This window comes from Pistacia vera, unplaced genomic scaffold, assembly GCF_008641045.1.
Source record: "Pistacia vera cultivar Batoury unplaced genomic scaffold, PisVer_v2 Contig303, whole genome shotgun sequence".
In the NCBI taxonomy this organism is placed as follows: domain Eukaryota; kingdom Viridiplantae; phylum Streptophyta; class Magnoliopsida; order Sapindales; family Anacardiaceae; genus Pistacia; species Pistacia vera.
In genome coordinates, this window is record NW_022196117.1 from 824,391 (window position 1) to 842,039 (window position 17,649).

The following is a 17,649-nucleotide window of genomic DNA, read 5'->3' on the forward strand; positions in this document are numbered from 1 at the left end:
CCATCCCTTAACAAACTCACACTCAACGTACCCTTACTCATATTCCTTCCCCTGCCCTTGGATTTATAGACCTTGCGTATGGGAGGTCTAACAATACCCCCACCCCCCGAAGTGCCACCTTGTCCCCAAGGTGGAATTGAGGAAATTGGCTGTTGATGACATCAAAAGACTCCCAGGTGGCATCGAAAATAGACAGATCCTGCCATCAGATGAGAACCTCTGTGGAACCATCCAAAAGAGTCTGCATATCTAGCACTTCCTCAGGCTGAACCTGAAGTTCCAGATCATCTGTGAGACAAGAAGGCAGAGGTTGTACAGGAACTAACCTATGCAGGGAGTGCTTCAACTGGGATACGTGAAAAACTGGGTGAATATGGGCTGTTGTGGGCAGTTCTAATTTGTATGCCACCTGACCAATTTTCTCCAAAACTCGGAAAGGGCCATAAAATTGGGGACTCATTTTTTCATTCAACCGTGTGGCGAGAGCTTTAAATTTATAAGGCTGAAGCCTAAGATATACATAGTCTCCTAGAGAAAACTGGATATCCCTTCGGTGGCGGTCTGCTTGGTCTTTCATGTGAACTTGTGCTACTTCCAAGTTATGTTTAAGGTCTTGAAGGATGGCATTTCGCTCACGGATCTGATGGTTTACTTCATCAACCTAAGAGGGGTAATCGGTGAACTTAAGGAGAGTCGAAGGGTCACTACCGTACAAGGCTTTAAAAGGGGTCATCTTAGTGGATCTATGATACGTCGTGTTGTACCGAAATTCAGCCCATGATAACCAGTTTGGCCATTGACGGGGCTGTGAGCTGCAGAAACAGCGAAGATATGCCTCTAAGCACCTATTCACCGCTTCGCTTTGGCCATCCGTTTGAGGGTGGTAAGTGGAGCTGAACTTCAAAGCTGTCCTTGATACTGTAAAAATCTCTTGCCAAAAATGACTCATGAAATTTCTGTCCCTGTCCGAAATGATGGTCTGAGGAAAACCATAAAGCTTCACTATCTCTTTTATGAACACTAACGCTACCTCCTTAGCGGTATAAGGGTGTGACAATAGTAAAAAATGGCCATATTTAGTCAATCGATCCACTACAACCAGAATGATGTCAAATCCGTTGGCCCTTGGAAGGCCTCCAATAAAGTCCATTGTCAAGTCATCAAATGCCTGAGTGGGAATAGGAAGTGGCTAAAGTAGCCCTGCTGGTTTCAAAGCCGAGTGTTTATTAACTTGACAGATGGTGCAAGTTTTAACAAAATCCTGGACATCCTTCTTCATGCCCACCCAATAAGCCACATTGGCAACCCTTTTGTATGTCTGAAAAAATCTAGAGTGGCCTCCTGAGTGACTGGAATGAAATTCAGTTAGTAACTTCTGAACAAACCGAGAATCTTTAGGCAAAACTAACCTGTCCTTGTACAAGAGGCAGCCTTGGCAGAGTTTATAGTTAGGTCGGCTGTTGGGTTCCAAAATCAACTCTTGGATCAACTGCTTAAGCTTGGGATCCTGGTGGGCTTCACTTGCCAAGTCCTCATACTCTGCAAACTAAATCTTCGACAATGAAGATAATTCTGGTTCCTCATCTCGTCGGGATAATGCATCGGCAAACTTATTCGTGGTTCCCGGCTAACACTGAATGTCAAACGAAAACCCTATCAATTTGGACAACCATTTTTGCTGTTCCGGGGTATTAATCCGCTGATCCTTGAGAAATTAAAGGCTTCTCTGATCTGTTTGAATGATAAACTTCCTACCCAATAAATAAGGACTTCATTTGTGCACAACGAAAACAACAGCCATTAACTCTCTTTCAGAGACTGATTTTTGTTTAGCTTGAGGGGAGAAAGCCTTACTTAAGTAAGCCATGGGTTGTTTTTGTTAAACCAATACAGCTCCCATACCGTGGCCTGAGGCATCTGTGTGTATTTCGAATGGAGAGTTGAAATCCGGAGCTGCCAGAACTGGGACTGAAGTCATAGCCTCCTTTAAGGCGTGAAAGGCCTACTGAGCCTCCTGATCCCAATTAAAACAGTTTTTCTTCAGTAGTCTCGTAAGTGGTTGGGCTATGCTGCCGTACCCCTTAACAATTCTGCGATAATACCCTGTTAATCTTAAAAATCTGCAAAGACTTTTCACATTGGTGGGTGTGGGCCAGGAAACCATAATAGCAATTTTTTGGGGGTCTGCCTCCACCCCATGAGCCAAAATTAAGTGCCCTAGGTATTCCAGCTTTTGTTGCCCGAATAAGCATTTTTTTTAAGTTCACCACCAGTTCATTGTCGTCCAAAATGTGAAAAGCTTGCCGAGGGTGTCGAATGTGGGATTCCAAGTCGGGACTGCATATTAGAATATCGTCAAAGAAAACCAGTACGAACTTACGCAGAACTTGCTTAAAAATGCTGTTCATAAGTGACTGAAATGTTGAAGGAGCGTTGGTCAAACCAAACGGCATCACCAAGAACTCGTAATGCCCCTCATGTGTTCGGAAGGCTGTTTTGGGAATGTCTTCGTCTTTGATCCTAATCTGATGATATCTTGACCGAAGGTCCAGCTTAGAGAAGATGGTTGCCCCTACCAATTCATCCAACAATTCCTCGATGGTGGGGATTGGAAACTTGTCGGGAACTGTTATTTCGTTGAGGGCCCTGTAATCCATGCAGAACCTCCAACTCCTATCCTTTTTCTTGACTAACAACACCGAGTTGGCAAACGGACTGGTACTTGGTCGGATGATACGGGCGGCTAACATTTCCTCCACCAATTTTTCAATTTCATTTTTCTGGAAGTAGGGATACTTGTAGGGTCTGATGTTAGGGGTTTGGGCACCTTTTTTAAGGTTTATGGCATGGTCATGGGTACGGTGTGGAGGAAGTTTGAAGGGCTGGTCAAAAAGGTTCTTAGACTCATCTAAGATTGCCTGAACTTGCGGACTGACATCTTCACTTGGGTTCATTAGCTTCCCTTCAATCGAACAACATTCCACCAGAAATCCTCCCCCAGTGCTATTGATGGACTGTAACATTGATTTCAGGGAGACAACTGACTTTACCAGAGACGGATCCCCTTGTAAACTGACTCTGACCCCATCCACTTCAAACCTCATGGTCAACTTCTGCCAATTGGCACATACGTACCCTAAGGAACTCAACCACTTAATGCCCAATATTACATCAGCTCCTCCCACCTGAAAAGGAAAGAAATCCTGCCTAATTTGAATCCCTTGCACATCCAGAGGAACCTGTCGGCATACCCCTACCCCTTTCACTATGACTCCATTACCCACCATCACCCCAAATCGTTTCCCCTTTTCCATCGCAATTCCCAGCCTCTCTACCAACTCTTGTGAAATAAAGTTGTGTGATGCTCCACTGTCAACCAACACCACTACATCAGTATTCCCAATTTGCCCTTTTACCTTCAAGGTGTGATCTGATGATATACCCACGATGGAGTTCATGGACAGAGCCAAGTCGTCACCTTCTGGGTTGGGATTTTCGTCATTTTCCAGTGGAGTTTCACCCTTCTCAGCTTCATCGTCCTCCAATGCCAACAGGATCTGCAATGATTTACTCCGATAGCGATGATTTGGGCTGAATTTTTCATCGTATCGAAAGCAAAGCCATCTTTCTCGTTTGTACTGGATATCGGCTTCAGACAACCGCCAAAAATTCCCTCCCGATCCCCCTCGGAAGCTCGCGACTCTAGTTTTCGGTGCTCTCTCTCTCCTATCGGGTGCGTGAGATGACGCGACTTGGCTGGATTCTGGTGGTTTTATTGAGTTGGGCCACCAAGTGGGTTGGGTCGGATCCAGGCTATTGGATATCCTTGCTGGGTTGGACCACCACGCGGACCGGGTTGGATCTGGCCTACTGGATACCCGTGTGTAATTCTCCTTGGCTACTTGGGCTCTAAAGGGTTTGGGCCGCCACTTATCCATTACCCAATTTTTTTCCTCCACACGATGGGCCTGCTCAATAACCTCTTGGAGGGAGTTGGGCCTCAACACTCTCAACTCCGCTCTAATTTCTTCCCTAAGCCCATTGATGAAAACTCCCATTAACAATTCTTCACCCAAATCTTTCAAAATTGCTGTAAGGGCTTCAAAGTCTTCCCTATATTCAGTCACGATGGAGTTTTGTTTCAGTGCCACCAGCGCCTCATGTGCAGACCCTTGGAACGACGATCGGAATCTCTGATGGTCCATATTTGTTAATAGCAAAGTAACGGTTTGCGCAAAAGGTCCATCCAAAAGGGTCTTCTCCACTGAAAATTGGAAGCTCCAGCTTCCGGGCTTTCCTCTCCTCTTTCCCACTTTCCCTGATTGTTTCTTGTCCTTGCTCTCGACCATCATCGGAACCCGTATTCTCGAAAGATGACTGGGACTTCTCTTTTTCGCAGTAACATTTCTCCTCCCTCTCATCTCTCAACCTCAACAATTCTCTCATCTCGGCCAAGTATTCTTTAAGGCTACCCACATTAGTCTTAACTGAACTCATATCCTCCTATACTAACTTCATCTCTTTTTCCATATTGTCCATCCTATTATCCATCTTCGATTTGACCATTCCCCAGCGTGAAATCTGTTGGCAACCTAGCTCTGATACCAAACTGATGGAACTCCCCTGCAAATCAGTGAATCACAGCAACACACCACACACAACAAAAGACTATGCACAAAATAGAGAAAATGACAGATTGCATTAATTGGAACTAAGAGAACATAAATAGAAACAATTTAAATAACAGACAAATTCCCAGCAATTCGAGGGGCTGGGGACCTCCCAATCAGACCTATGAATATAATTCTTGATATCCCCTGCCTCCCTCATTCCCTCCCTTTTATAAGCTAATTAGTCTATCCCATAACTAATGGACAGCTACGTGTCCATTTCCATAACAACCTCCCCACACCTCACCATCCCTTAACAAACTCACACTCAATGTACCCTTACTCCTATTCCTTCCCCTGCCCTTGGATTTATAGACCTTGCGTATGGGAGGTCTAACACAACCTCAATCACTTTTTAACAAACCCATCATGAAGAGAATGACACCTATCAATGAATGAAATATCTAAACGAGTAAAGTGAGAGAAACATCCGTACTGTGAAATATGATTAATAAAATGTTTACACATAAGAACAAATATGCACACATATTTGTTCAATACAATCAGATGAAAAATAAAATGTGAACACAAATAGCAATATGTGAAAACATGTGCAAACAATTAAAACAACCATGATTGTGCATAATCAACCAAAAGTGCAAACATCAGAATAAATGTGCACACAATCTTCATAAGTTGACAAAAACACTTACAATCTCCCCCATTTGTCAAACTTATGAACAAAGCACAATTTAAACGTTTTATCAACACAAACATCTCTCAACCTTTATCAACACCACAAACACAAAGATATGAGAGAAACACAAAACACACAAACATATCTCTAAGTAATATCAACATCACTAGCAAAAAGATATGAAAGCAACCCAAAGCAATATAAAGCAACCCAAAAAAAATTCAATTCAGAAGAAACATAACCAAGTTCAGTAGAAAACAATAAATAGTTCGACAACAACATAAATTTAAACACATAGAAAAATCCCTTTGAGTGAAAACTCCCCTTGAGAAATGCATTCTACCATTTTCAAGAAAATTTTAAAATCCTGAAACTGCTCCCCCTCTTTGTTCATAAGGTTTGAATCAAACCTTAATGATGACTTGATCTTCAGAGAGAAAACTTTGCTCTCATAGCTGGTCTCTTGATTCTTGTAGCTCTGTTAGAAACATAGCACTATTAAAGGGTAGAGTCAGGGACTGAAGCTTCACCAGGTTCAATGGGATCTGATGTAGGAGGAATTAGAGAGACAAGAGCTGGATGAGCTGGAGCAGGATCTTCTTCATGAGAGACTGGAGTAGACAGAGGATCATCCTTCTTCTTTTTCAACATGCCTTCAAGGTTGTCCATTCTTAAATGCAGTAGAGCCATGTGAGTTTCAAAACTGGACTGCAAATTACCCATCTGCTTGATCATCTGTTGATGCATGTCACCAACAATTTTTCTAGATTCTGCAAGTCACTAAACAGCTTGGATTTCCATGAGTTAGTCTTAAAAGAACTTGCAGGAGTTGATGATGGAACTGCCCTTGAAGTGGAAGGGGCTGACATAGACTGAGTTCTAAAAGAGGTTGAAGAAATCAATTTGAGCTTTAAGAAGGTCTCATTGGCATGCCTTTTTGGTTTATAAGGAGCAACAACCTAATAAATAAGGCAAGGGAATGGCAAGGCTTGAGAGGTACTTCGAGATTCAGCAGCATCTCTAATGTGATTATAAATCAAAGAGGCAAGATGTATTCTCTTACTAGTGCCTATACCAAAAATCAATTGACCCTTCTCTAACCTAACCGATGAATTGTGCAAAGAAGGAGACTAGTTGGTCAAGGTAATTTTGAACAAAACCTTGTAAAAAGGTGTCAAGGGATTCGGCTGAATGAACCCACACTAAGGCCAATTACTGATAGACTCTCTAGACAGAGAAAACACCATATAATACAAACTAAAGTTTGCAAATCATCTAGATTTCTACAAGAACCAACTCAAGCACATTTCCAACATCAACGTCAAAGTTAATCCAATTTCCCCTCACAAAAATCTGGTTGCAATGAGGTCCAGGTTTGTCAATTTCCTTACTAAAATTTGCATAGAACTCTTGAACAAGAGTGTGAGAATGAATCACAAGACCTTCAACAGACTACCCAACTTTTATTTGACAGCAAGGACAAAACCTCAGGAAAATCATCTCATTTGAAATGAGCTTCACAAATGATAGGTCTTGAAATAATGTGCTTCTTAAAATGAGAAAAAGCCTTAGAATAAACAAAAGTGGTATGTTTTACAAAACCTGAAGATGCAGACTTTTCAGCCACTTTCTTTTTCTTCTTTGCTTCAGATGGCTTCGAATGCTTTTTGGAGACTTTTGGTTTTACTTGAGAAGACTTCGAAAGTTTCTGTTTCTCGGCTGGTGGCTCTTCAGGTGAAGAGGACGTCGCATTTTGTGAATCAGCCAATGAAGGGGATTGCTCGTCTTGGTCAGACGAAGACAAAGAAGAATTGGGTTTATCTTCAGACGAATTTTGTTGAAGTCGAGCTCTGCGAGCAAGGCGTGATGCTTGTCTTTTAGAGAAGAACTTCCGGGATTCATGATGAAATCAACAATGTCAGATTGACAAGCAAAAGAGATTGAACCAACAATGAGCTTAAAATGGCACAGAGAAAAATTGGAAGAAAACGAATGTAAGCACATATAAAGAAACAAACCCTAGAAAAAATAGAAATTTCACTGAAGTGAGAAAACATTTAATCAGATGTGCACACATTATGACCAGATGTGAGCACACAGTTGAAATAATTTTGAAAATGTGAAGACATTCACAAGCATGTTAGCATATATATATAAACCTTGATTCTCAACAGTTATTGGGTTCTTGACAGTTTTTAAGCTGTCATTTAGCCCCTATTAAAAAAAGGAGGTTTTTAACTGTTAAGGATTTAGTCAAATTTTAATCAAATCCTTGATAATTTTTAAATTGTCAAGGATTTAGTTTTTATTTTTTAAATTTTAACCAAATTCTTGACAGTCTTAAAACTGTCAAGATTTATTTATTTATTTTTGTAATTAGTTTATTTTCTTAATTATTACCAATTAAATTATCGAATAGAACTTAATTAGTTTATTATTTAATCTCCATTGATAGCATCATGCATCACAATTTATTTTTTGTAATTAGTTTATTGATTATGATTAATTTGGAGAAAATCAACTTAAATTTCTCTATATATAATGTTACATATCTCTTTATACTAGATTATAACACTATTAGAAAAAACCCTTTCTTGACGGGTAATAATTGTCAAGAAGGGGGTTTCTTGACAATTCTTCACCCGTCATTAAAGCCAGTGTCAAGAAAGGGTGGTGACTATTTTTGAACTGTCAAGAAATTCTTGACAGTTATTACCCGTCAAGGATTTAACCGAATTTTAACCAGTCATTCACAATCTTTGAACTATCGAGATTTTAACCAAAACAAAAAAAATAATAATAATCAAATTTTATTAATAATAATTTTCTATCATTGATAGTCTTAAAATTGTCAAAGATTTTTTTCGTAAATATTTTTATTTTGTAATTTATTATCAATTAAATAATAGAATAATACAATGAAATTCTTCTTAATATTCCTCAACCAACAACAATTATCAAAATTCATAAATAAATTTAAATATTCAACAATCTTTGAATCATACTAATTAAGTAAACGAATTCAACAATAATAGTATATCATTCAACAAAAGTTTAATACATTTTTTTTCCCTCATTGACGCCTTGACATTAATGAAAACATCTATAACTAAAAAAAGTTTGATATATACATTGCCCATTCTCCTCTAACTTCATCGATCTCCGCATCTGGGTATATTTCTTTCCTCAAGAACGGTAAAAGATTAAACATAGATCCAAAAGCACACAATTCAGTGTTTTCCTCAAACATAGCAAACATAATGACATTATTATTTAATCAGAACTTAAACAATCTAAAGCAATACCAATCCAGCCTTAGCTTGGACTAAGCAACCATAGCTGAAACAGGTTGGTTTCAAATCGGGCAACCCCAGAATTCTACTAATTACTCTTCCAAGCCCAACCTAGGGAACTGCATTCCAATTTGAATATTTTCTTTATGTACAAATTAGGACAAGCTTTCTCCGGCCTTAACACATCATAATACAAAAATCAATCCATTAGGTGAAAAGGGATAAAACAGTTACGGACCAAGAGGGTGATGGGAAGAATAAGTATGATCTGAATGTGTAGTTTATAGATCACCATCACAGTCAACCAAAGTGTAAAGTTCCAAGACCATTAAGTTCAGAATGACAAAAGACATGCCTTTTTCAGTGCAAGGCCATCTCTCTCAGGAACAATTTCATGTATTGCAACCAACACTTCTACCGGAGTTAAAGGTGAACCCTGTCATAAACAATTATGAATTCTTAGCAATTGTCGATTCCAAGACAATAGAAAAGGTGAAATAGCATGTTATAATAAATAGCAATTTAAAACCCGCCATTAACAATTATGACCTCTTAGCAATTTTCCTGAAGGCAAAATGACGTGAAAACATTATAACATTTAATAATTCCGCACAAAGAAAAAACTACAAGATCACCAAAATGAACTAAAGCAAGCAAAAGAGAAATAGCGAGAAATCCAAAGCACATAAAATTGGCTTGGAACTCTCACTGCCACTATCGCATGACAGATCAAAGCAAGCAATTTGTTCACAATGTCCAAACATAAGTTAACTAAGCATCCATGCTTCTAATGGAAGTCAAGACACTCCTTACATATTGTCTAAAACTTTAGGCTGAATTTGAATCTGTGACTTAAATCAATCAAAATTTACCTCCTATCAGAAAATCAGCTAGAGTGGCTTTATTTTTCCTTTGAGAAGGATTACGTCACAAAGCAATGTGACAACCACTTATAATAAGTAGGCAAAAACAAGTGGATCCCTGAACGTCTTAACAATTCCAACAGAACCCAAACAGCAAATTATGAAGTCACATCAAGAGAATTCATGTACACCTGTAGTTTGCGAGCAAGTGCCATCTGGAACTTTTCTAATGGAAGGCCAACAAGGCGAGGGAAAATAGGTAGCACCTGAGATCATAAAATTATTAGACCTGTGATAGTATCATTGAATTTGACACCCGTAAATTAGAAACGAAACAATATTCAGTAATGCTACTTTATGCAATTAACATAAGTTATTCCAATGCAAATACAATCAAATTAGTAACATGGAAATCAGATCATATTAGAGACAACTAACAGATATCCTTCCATATTTCTCACTAAATGTCCTAGTGTTTTTTACTACCAAACTTCATAAATTACTACCAAATGTATCAATTTTAGTTTTCAGTTGACTAACACATTTAATCCAAGCTTAATATTTCAAAAATATTTTTTTCTTATAGTACACCAAATAGTCAATAGAACATATAGGATTCATTTGGTTGCCAATTGGGAATACTACTTTTAGTATTCCCAAAAAAGTTAAACAGTAAAATACCAAAAAACCAGAGTTTTTGGGAATACTACTCTCAATATTATTCAACTTTTTTAAACCCCTTAAATTTGTTAATTTAATTAAATACCCCTAAATATTTTTTTAAAAATTGCAAAAAACACCCCAGTCATCCACATTTACCAGATTCCGGCCACCACTACCGGAAAATGGCTGAAATCTGGTAGGATGGTGCACTACCGGCTGAATCTGGCCGGTAGTACGCTGATCTAGCCTTTTCCAGCCAGATCCACGGTAGATCTGGCCGGAAAAGGCCAGATCTTTGGCCGTAATAGTCTGTAACGACGGCCAACAAACGGTCGTCGTTGACCATCAACGACGACCGTTTGTTGGCCGTCGTTGACGAGCAAATACGGCCAGATCTAGCCGTAGATCTAGCCTTTGCCGGCCAGATCCACGGTGGATCTGGCCGAAAAAGGCCATATCGACGCACGACCGGCAAGATCTAGTCGGTCATGCGCCGATACGGCGACTCCGACCACCCTCCGGTGGTGGTGGCCGGCTGTCCGTATTTGAGGGTGGGTTGTGGGTGTTTTTGTTAACTTTTAATGTTTTATTATAGGGGGTATTTTGTAAAAAAATAAACATAAGGGGTATTTTATAATTTATATATCCTACATCGTAATACCCGCCGAATTCAACTTTTTTTTAACTTTTTTCAAAAAACTTTTTCCAAAAACCCAAAATTTTGAACCAAACGAAGCCATACTTTTCTTATAGGAATTACCATGAAATATGGAAGAAAAGTCAACAGAACATATAGTATAACCATACCATCAGATGTGTGATCTTCCACATAATCAAACAAACCAATAACAACTTCCACCAAATAAGTAGACATTATTGGTGATTCTTGGTATGAAACTGTTTTTTGATGCCCATCCACTTTCTCCTAACTTCAATATTAACAGTTTAGGACAATAGACTACATTAAGATGAAAACATGAACAGGAGAGAAGTACCTCAGAGAATATTTTATGGAAAGAACCAGAGAAATGAGTTTGATAAGCATATCTAAACCTCTCTGCACCACTAGTATATATAGTCTACATTCTCCGAGCCTCTACTTCACCCTTCCATTAATCATAAGGATAAAAAAAAAAATGATTCAGTTAATTTGAAAACCTTTAGTGTGACACAAGAATCAAAATGCATACATTTTGAAATCTTTAATATGTAAAAGTTAAGTGCCTCCTGTAAAAACACCGAACAATACTAAAGACAGACTGAAGATACCTAATGACTATAGAATCACAAACTAGAAGTGAAAGAATACATAAGTAAATGAAAAGAAAGAGAGGGAGAAAGAAGAAAAAGAGTAGTTACCATGTCATACTGAGCCCTCTTCTTAGAATCTTGCAGAATCTACAATATACCAGAATGAGCAAATCATCATAAAGAGAATTGGGGCTAGTTGGACCATGTCAGAACAAGATCAGTTATATTTTTAGTAGGAAGAACAGAAGTTAACAATCGTGATGCTAATGGACAGAGAAAGTACAACTATCAGACTATATAACATCAGAAGATAAAAATAAAAATAATTATTATTGTACTTCACAATCCAACCAAAGCTACAAACCTCATAAGCATCTCTTTGTTAGCATGTGATCGGGTTTACGCAGCGAAAAAATACAGTTTCGAAACAAATAAAGACCCGATGCTATGCATAATCCCAAATTTGGGTATAGATTATAATGTTTATAAATTTTGCATCACAACAATATGATAAATCCATACAAGGATTCAGAATGTTTATACACGTTTGGAGGCTCCTCCGAATATCTCTGATTACGCTCACGAACACTGTTCACTTGCTATTGTTCATCGACACTGTTTACCGGATACTGTTTATCAACACTGTTCATCGATACTATTCACATGATTCTTCGCTAATCGATTCAAAGTAGGATCGCACTCATGAAAATCCACATGAAGACAATCCGCAGAACCCTTGATTATTTTGCTAGAACAATCAAAAGGCTTCAAGAATAAAAAAAGAAGAAAAAGAAAATTTTTCTTTTCACTCAAGAGTGAAACGTGAGAGAGAGAGAGAGAGAGAGAGAGAGAGAGAGAGAGAGAGAGAGGGTGGCTAGGGTTTTTTATTGTTGAATAATTCTTATTTGTTTTGATTTTAAGTTGCACTTATATAGTGCAACAATTAAAACCCTATTCCACTTAGGAATAGCCATGGGCTCCAACCCTAGTTCACCCTTGCAACCAAACACACCCTTTATGGTATTTTAATTAATTAATTATTATTATAATTAAAATAAATTAATATATAATAATATATTAACATTTAATTATTAATAATAATAATTCATACATAGATACATATAATTAAATATAATCTCACTAATTTAATTTTAATATTAAAATTAAATACATGCAACAATCTCAGCAAATTTAATTGTACTGTGAGATTACCAAAATACCCTTTCATCCTGAAAGATGAAAATACCATTCTCACAAATTGATTCTTAAATTATCTTCTAAGTTTGTAACCCGTAGGCTCCTCATCATATCGGCAGCGTGTAGTATCGTGATTAACAGCAATTAATCGTCTCACTACATACAGACCAAGATTGGCCCCTAGTAAGGCATCATGGTCACCCGATAGATTCAGATTCAGCAAAACCGCAGCCTGTCAACGGTACAGTTACCTTTGTTAGAGTAGATGCCTTAGAGCCAATCAATTATTGTAGAATTGACTCTTTGTAATAATGTTCATTAATCAATAATAAAAGGCATTTTATTCTATATTGCGTAAATCATTATTATTGCAATATGTATTGATATATGTCCTTAGAATGGTAGAACCGTGACGAGGGTATCAAGTGTTTCAAATCTTGATAGTGAGAACCCCCCCCCCCCCCCCCCCCCCCCCCTATGAGCACATATGGTAGTATTCTAGAAACGTCGTAGCCCTAGTATTATTCTGAAGTAAGGGCCACGATAAACGGTAAGGCTATCATTGTGTTAAACGACCCTGTCGAAAGGCAGTGACTGATCTCACTTGTCAGGTTGTTTGGTGGCAACCTGGTGCAACACATGGGTGCTGCTGTAGGCAAATACACCGCAGCAAGTTCACTGGACTAACCCACCAGAGGATTCCATATGGATGGTAACCCCAGTGTCTATGGAACAAATCCTCTAACAAATGGTGGTGCATGTGATCCTTAGACTTGAGATCACCAGAGCGCCTTGTACAGCGATTGGTGTAGTTTGACACTAGCCTAATGCCGTTCTATTCAGAGCTATCAATACGGTAGTGATTGACTGCATCGAGGAGTGTATCAAGACTATGGTGGATAGACAGAGGATTCATCACCCCAGGTACGGGAGAGTTATCTCACGGCGCAATTCAGTATATGGCAATGACACTAAACTGTGGCCATAGTGGGATTGAGTTGTTGCTCTATCCAGTTTATAATACAGGTATTAGTCAGAAATTGAATACATAATTCGAGAGTAACGAAGGTTGACACTATTTCTGCTTCGTCTCGTCGAGATAATGCATGATGAAAGGATCAAATGTTACGGTAACCATATCGTGATAGGTAGCTACTTTGCTGAATCCGAATCATCAGCTGGTTATGATGCCTTGTAGAGGCCATCTTGGTCTGTGATTAGTGAGACGATAATTTGTGTTAATCGCGATATTATACACTACCGGTATGATGAGGAGCCTATGGGTCACACAATAGAAAATAATTTAGACTAGGAAGTAAAAATGGCGTTTTCGTCTTTTTAGGTGAAAGGTATTTTGGTAATTTCATAGTGCAATTAAATTTGTTGAGGTCGTAGCCTTTTATTTAATTGTTAGAAAGTTTAATAAGTGAAATTACAGTTAAATATGTATTAGCATATATTTAAATAAATTATCATTATTGTTAATGTTAATATATATATATATATATAATATATATATATATATATATATTAATATATTATATATATATATATATATATTATATATATTATATATATATATATATATATATCTAATTGGGAGTGTTTGGAAACATGGGGTGTTTGGGTTGGAGCCCAAGCCATTCAATGGGAATAGGGCAATTAAAAGATCACCATAAAAGAAAAAAGGTTTCATTGAAAAAGTTAGGAGATATTCATTCATTACTTTTCATTGAAAACAAAAAACCTCAGCCCAAATACTCTCTCCCACGGCACTTTTAGTTTTGATTGAAAAATCAAATACTCCTCATTTCTTCTTTGTTCTTAATGATATAAGAGGATCTAGCAACCCTCTTTAGTTCATTGCGATTATCTTCGTGTGGACTACATCGGTTCGATCCTATACTTGGGTCGGTAGCAAATACATTCGAGACAAAGTTAGAGGAGCCTCCAAACATGCGTATGATTCCTTAAACCTTGAAAAGATTTTTTTGTAGATTAATATATATATTGTATAAACTGTGATTTTTGTACCCGAATCTTGGTTCTAAGGAACGATCCAGTAGTTTATGTTTTTGTTTTCCGCTGCGTAACTAGGTCATTCACTAACAGTGGTATCAGAGCCTCGAGGATCAAATTTTACAATTTGTTGTATGAACTATAACATGTATGTGGTTGATATCATGTTATTTTTGAAAATCGGTAAAATCTGAAAAAACTACTTTGGATGAATGATTCAAATGATAAATTGGTTTAATAATGTTTGATGGACGTTATATGGTTGGTTGATGTCTTGGTTGAACGTGTGTGCGTTCGATTTGATTTGGATTTGTTATTACACAAAAACTACAAAAAACGCGAACTGATCATATGGGGATTTCCAGGTTTTGCCGCGACGATGTGCTGCTGCCCCAATATTGTGCTTTTCGTGAATGGACCGAAATGCATTTTTTTTTTTTTTTTAATAACCTATAAAGCCAATGATCATTCTGCACATTTTAAGAGGGTAATTAATAAAATAACTCACTCGATTCAAAAAATTGATTGTTTTTGAAATGAATGCTATGTATTGTTGTGATATTGCATGGTGCACGGTACATGAGCTTATGACTATGGTGAATGTTCTAAATTATTTTGGGTATGTATGGTTGTAAATTTATTAAATAAGGCCTGCGTGTCCTACCTTTTCCTCTTTCTCAATGTATATTCTCTTCTCATCTCATTCCCCGAATGTAAATCGAGGTTTCTAATGTTTTGATGTAAAATTAGTTTAAGATTAATTTTATTGTAAATTTAGAATGATGTTTTTGCAATGTACTTGAAGACGGAACAAAGGACTAGGCAACCATACTTGAAGACTCAAGATGTTTATTACAGGACTCTAGGTGACCCACCGATTCCTCTAGGCTCAAGGAAATCAGTTTTAGTTGGGCTTGTACCGGCACGTTTAATATGTGTTTAGAATGCAGCTAGGTTGAATGTTGAATAACATGCCAAACAATGTCATTCTAACAAAGATAATAATCTGGTGAGACATTAAATAACAAACCCTCAATTATAGTAATTAAGTCACGTAATGCTCCATCACCATGGTTTTAATCAAACCACTATTCGTTGAACCTTGTTCGCCAAAGCGAAGGGTACACTTCTACCAGTGGGAGGTTAAAATGCATTGGAGTTTTCCTTAATGGTGATGGGTCGGTTAAAATGACGGTTTTGCTTGTTTGCCAAAGCGAAGGTTGATAAACACGTCATAGGCATAGTAGAGCAATACACATATGTGTGTACGTGGTGACATGTAGTATCCACTCTACGATACTGAGAATCAAACTGAGGACAATGGTTGGAGCCATTGGATTGTGTGATGGCTTGTTGGCTTTTTCACATTTGAGGTTGATGTAGGAGCTATCAACTGGTGTGGATTAAGTTTGTTGGCCTACCTAATCAACTCATTTTGGCTTGTTGTCAAAGCGAAGGTTTGAAATGGGCAGGAGGGATCTCGGTCCACTAGGAAAGTCAACGGGCTTTCCCGAGTTAATAGTGAGGTTATTGACTTGAGTAAAATGTGGGAGCATCGTTTAATAAAGGACCATATTAAATAATAATGAACTTTATATAACTTTATTTTTTTGCAATGTTATATTCACCAAAATGAGCATTATAAACCTGCGACGATAATCGAGAAAGAAACAGGTTGAATGGATCCAATTTCTCAACTGGTATCATAATCTTTGGATTATACTTAAGTCAGAAAAGAAATTGTATATCCTTGAAAAGCCATATATGGCTGAGCTGATCCTGATCCTGTGCCACTTAGGAAGTAAATGATACTTATCAAAAGTTCCTTGATGATGCTGATAGCGTTCAATGCTTGATGTTAGCATCGATGAATCCTATGCTGCAAAAGTAGCATGAGAATAGGATGCTTCTTCCATTTTCTAACCTCAGGAGCTTTCGAAACAATGCTCGACATGAGAGGTACAAGGTGTCAAAAGCACTGTTTGGGAGTCATCTGATGAGGGAGCCCAAGTTGGTCCTCATGTGCTCAAGATGATCAAGCACATAGAGAGGCTTGAGAATTTGGGATGTGGCTTGAATGCAGAATTACAAAAGGATTTGATTCTGCATCCTTGCCTGACTCTTATGCTCGTTCTAATGAATTTCAATATGAACACGATGGAGAAAACCCTGTCAGAACTTTTAAACATGCTAAGGACTGCAGAGTAAGACTTGAAATAGTCCAAGCCTGTTTTACTAGTGCTACCAGCAAAGCAAAGGGTAATGGCAAGGGTAAGGCCAAGGCCAAACCCAAGCCCAAGCCCACACCAAGAATAGGTTACTCTTGGTCCTAAGAGTGGCATAGGGAAGGGCAAGCTAGTCTGCTCCTTTTGTGGCAAGCTGGCCACTAGAGGAAACACACAAGGCCCTTCGCAAGCAAGAAGAAGTCAGATGCTACAACTTCAGGTATTTTTATGATTGAGATTAATTTCTCTCCTCAACATCTTGGGTCATTGACACAGGATGTGGTACTCATATTTGTACTGATGTGTAGACTAAGGCAGAGTAGGGTGCTCGCTAAGGGAGAGGTGGACCTACGAGTTGGAAATGGAGCACATGCAGCTGCATTGGTTGTAGGGACTTAGTTTACCTTTGCTTGCAGGCTTGTTATTGGAACTATATAACTGTTATCACTACCTTCTATTCTAGAAATATTATTTCAGTATCCGCTTTAGTAAATAGGGGTATCATTTTGAGATATCTAATGGATTGTTGTCCTTTAGTTTGAATGGTATTCTGTTTGGATTGCAAGGTTATATAATGGATTATATGTTCTTGATTTAAACAATAAAGATATTCTCAATATTGAAACCAGAAAGCTAAACATAGCGATCAAAACCAGATATATCTCTAGCACTGTAGATGTGTCTGAATAAGACTCGTATTACAAAACTTCAAAGGGATAGTGTTTTGGACCCTTTTGACTTTCAGTCATTGAGGTATGCGAGTCATGCCTGTTAGGTAAGATGACCAAGTCTCCTTTCACAGGACAAGGTGAAAGGCTACTGAGTTGTTAG